Here is a 4,508-nt window from a genome sequence, read left to right as displayed (position 1 = left end):
TTGTACTTCGAAAGCAATCCCTTCTCTTATGATCTATGACGTAATAATCACCAATGTGCAAAAACTGAAATGCAGTAGATAGTATATTAATACTTGGGTTTGCACTACTATATAAAATCAATGACCTAGTTATTATTAATTTTTCCCCTTTTATGAAAGGTAAATAATAATGTAAAATACATGATTGTCGGAGTTCCCAACCTAGGCATAGGGGAGGGTGTAGCCGACCTTGGAGGGGAAGGTGAAGTAGTGGAAGCCGTAGACGACGTAGCAGAAGTCCTCCATGGTGATGTCCTCGACTGTGAGGATCAGGTAGATCCATTGCGATGATTGACAAGGAATGGTTTGGCGTGGACGACGGTCGTGATGACCTCCTACACAGATATGCGTGAAGTGGGTGTCATTGTAGTAGAGGAGGAGGTGAGTGCCACCAGTGAAGATGCGGGAAGGAAGGATCGACACATTTTAGAAAAAGAAAAAGTGATGTAGCACACCGTTAGCCACCTCAGAGAAAATTTAACTTTGTTGCTTTTTGAGGACTAAAAATTCGAGTTTCCTAAGGAAGAAGATGAAAATGAACAAACCTTTTAAAGAGAAACAAAATCCAAAATTGCATGATACTTGAAGGACTAAAAGCATATTTAACCCTTTTAACAATAATAAGGTGCTTAGTTTGACATGTTTCAATCACCTCAAATACTCGTCAGTTTTAACAGTTTACCATATTTGTTGCACCGTCATCGTAATCATCTACCGAAATATTGAAAATTTAGAAAATAAAAAAAATTGCCACTTTATGACAATAACTCACACAAACAAATATTTATATTAAAACTATTATTTGATAATGTATTTTCATTTCAAATATTTAATTTAATTATTTTATATTTTGTTCAAGTTCTTACTAATATAAATCACTATAACTTTCCTTTGCTTTATTATTTTTGTTATGTATTCAATTAATTAAATTAATTTTAAACATTAAATAAATTAAATAAAAAAACAAATAGTAAATATCATTAAAACATAATATAGTAATAATAAAAAAATCTCTTTAGTGACATCCACATAATGTTTTTAATTGAAGTCTTCATTCATATATGACGACTTTTCGTTAAAATGAAAAAACTAAAGTCGACTTTAACTATAATATAAAAAAAGAAAATTGTTTCTAACAGAAGTTTTCGTAGATATAACAACTTCACTTAAAAAAAAAATCCAGCTACAATCTACCTAGCTCATAGGACATCAGACAAGATCAATCTGACTTAATTAGATGAAATTGTTTTAGGTGATACGGCTTTACCTTTTTAATTTAATACTGTCAAACACGACTTTACCTCATTATATATTATATATGCAAATTTTAAAATTTCAACCCATTACATAAATATAAAAATAAATTAACCACATTTAACAAATTAACTCACTATACTTTCTGGAATTCTTAATATATTATATCTACATACTTAAAATTACATTAACAAATATTACATAAACCTTAAACAGTATTTTTTTTATTAAATAATGGCTTATTTATTACAAGGTTTCTGATTTTTGTAAAAAGTTGTGCAAGAAATTAATACTCGTCTAAACCCAAGTTAAAGCGTGTACTAAATTAAAATAAAAACTTTTTTCCCTTTTGACCTTAGGTCGACCAGAAAGAAAGTAAGGGTTGAAAGGATAGTATGGGAAAAGAAATTGGAAGCAAGATAAAGATAGTTCTTTTATAGGTTTAAACCCTCCTTTAGTCTTCATTTTTGTATGAAAATCTCAGTTTGATCCTCATTTTTTTATCTGTCTCAATTGGATCATATTTTTTGTAAAAAGGAACACATTTTACCCTAACCGTTAACTGGTCTCAGATGACGTTAAATTAAGATCACGTGGTGCATAGAGAATGTGTTGATGTGTGATATGACATTATTTAATAGAGTGTTTTGATTAAATAAATAGTGGTGATGTGACATTATTTACTTCTCTTTATTTAATATTTTTAAAACCAAGTTTTATTTATTTTTTATTTACTTTATAGAAGACTTTTTTTTAAGTTTCATCACCTACAATGGGTTAGAACACAGTTATTCTTCAGAATTAAATTAGTTTATTTTTAATTATTTATTTTATTTCTTTGATAATTTTTATTTAATATTTTAATTTTCAAGTTTTATATAATATTTTAATATTATCTTTTTTCTTTAAATATAAATACATAAATATTAATTTCTATAAAAAACTAATTAAAATAATTTTTTATTGTAATCATTAGATATATAATTTTTTTACTTTGAAAAGTTAAAAATATAATATATATGTTGAATTTATTTAAATTTAAAAATAAAATAATTTAAAAAAAAATATAATAAACATATTTTAGTTTAAAAAGAAATGTTTTCTCTCAAATAGTCATCTAAAAAAATTAAATAATTTATTATTTGTATATAATAATTTGATATAATATAAACAATTTTATATATTAATATTCAATAAAATACACATAATTTTATAAAAATTTTAAAATTAAAAAATTAAATTTATAATAATTTAGTTCAAAATAATGACTAGTGAATATGATTAAATTGGATTATTAATTAAATTAATATATTTTTTAGTATATTATTAATTAAATTGGATTATTAATATATTATTAATTAAATTAATATATTATCTTAATATAAAAAATTGAAGAGAAAATACGGTGATGTGACTTTAAGATATTCATTTTAAGGATTTCAACACATTCTCTCATGAGAAACATACATCAACACATTCTTTCTGTATCACGTGATCTTAATTTAACGCTGTTTGAGACCATGTTAACGGTTAAGATAAAATGTGTTTATTTTTACAAAAAATATAATCCAATTAAGACAAATGAAAAAATAAAAACTCAACTGAGATTTTCATAAAAAAAAAAATACGACCAAGAAGGGTTTAAACCTTCTTTTTATTTATCAAAAGCATAAAAACACATCCTTATTCAGCAAAAGCAAAGATCACAACATCAATCTGTTCCACACAGAACAACATGTTGGTTCTTATGTAATCACATATTGCATTGGAATTTAGGAATGCAGTTTAAATGATAAACCTGATCCACTTAATTTTTCTTCAATGATTTTGGATAACTTTTCTATCATAGAGGGAGAAAAGTAATTTATCCAATCTCCTATCTTACCCTTCCGAAAGAAGTTTTTCTTCTCTGCAATATTGTCTATTTCTCCTGATTTATTCACTTCCAAATCCTTCATCTTTTCAAATCTGCACAGATTGATTATGTTTTCAATCACTGCTGTACTCTCTCCTTTTACAGGAGTGTCCAAGAACTCTATCATTCTTTTCACATGAAATACCGAATCCTCTTTGAGATCTTCATACTTTAAGAACAAAACTTTGTTAGGTCTAGTTATGCTCTCATTCCAGTAACCTAACATATGACTCCACCATGGACCAAACCCCATTATCCCATTGCAATACTTTTCAAATGCTTCCTCGAATGTTAATGCAGGTGAAGACACTGAACTTTTTTTAGTAAAGAATTCCCATGCTGAAACAAAAGTATCAAATGGATTTCTACATATATAAATGATCTTGCAATTGGATTTTGTGATTGACTTAGGTAATGAAGGAAATGGTAAGTGAGTAGCAAGAAGTCTTGGCTCACTCATGTTGGAGAGGGAAAGAATCTGGTCATCCAAATCATGAGACAAGATGAATTCAGGGAAAGACACAAGTTCATGAGGATTGGAAGACAGTAATGGATGGTGCTCGAAAGAGGAAAAACGTTGATGGTTTATAATGACAAAAGTAAGGGCTTTCAACCAGGTGGTACCTGATTTTGGAAAGCTGGCAACAAAAACATCACTGTCCTTTCCATGAAAATGCTTTTGAAAGTTGTTCACTCCTGGAAAATAAAATGATGGACACCAAAAATCTTGAAATAGATGGAGATAGGGAGCTGCACCCAAACCCCTCTCCTTCGGAAGGGAGAGCAATAGCTCATTTTCTTCATTTGCTTGCTTGTCACTTGCCATAGCCATTGGAGTAGGTAGAATATGAAAGGTGACTTATGAGTAGAATTGGATGAAAACATAGATTAGCATGAGATAGCTTTTATAGCATTGATTAAATGTGTATATGTGTGGTTCAAGTTCATTAAATGTTTATGTGTGCAACATGCATATATTTGTTTTGACAAGTGTAGACAATGATAAGCATGCAGTGGCACAGACGCTGCCTTTTTGGTAACACAAACCTGATTGAGTTTTGAAATACTAAAGTTATCTGCACAAGTTGTAATGCGGTGGGTCAGACACTCCTTTTTGGTAAGACAAAGCTGTTTTAGTTTTGAAGAATTTTTTTTCCATTCCTATTTTTTTTGTTTAGCATAGTATATTTTGTATTTGTTGAAAAAATATAGATTTGAATTTGGTCATGAAAAACTGAATTATATATATATATATATATATAATGAATAAGTGGAGGAAAAAAATTATTTAGAAAAGTAG

General features: G+C 28.1%; 1 pseudogene; it reads right to left on the bottom strand.

Annotated features, from left to right (window-relative positions):
* Nucleotides 1–2,991: 2,991 nt before the first annotated feature.
* Nucleotides 2,992–4,055, bottom strand: LOC124837699 (cytosolic sulfotransferase 15 pseudogene; annotated as a pseudogene).
* Nucleotides 4,056–4,508: the final 453 nt, after the last annotated feature.

Source organism: Vigna umbellata, chromosome 3 (genome assembly GCF_029865625.1).
Source record: "Vigna umbellata cultivar VRB3 chromosome 3, Vumbellata_1.0, whole genome shotgun sequence".
In the NCBI taxonomy this organism is placed as follows: Eukaryota; Viridiplantae; Streptophyta; class Magnoliopsida; order Fabales; family Fabaceae; genus Vigna; species Vigna umbellata.
Note: the sequence above shows the minus strand (reverse complement) of the source record. Positions and strands in the feature narration are given on the sequence as shown.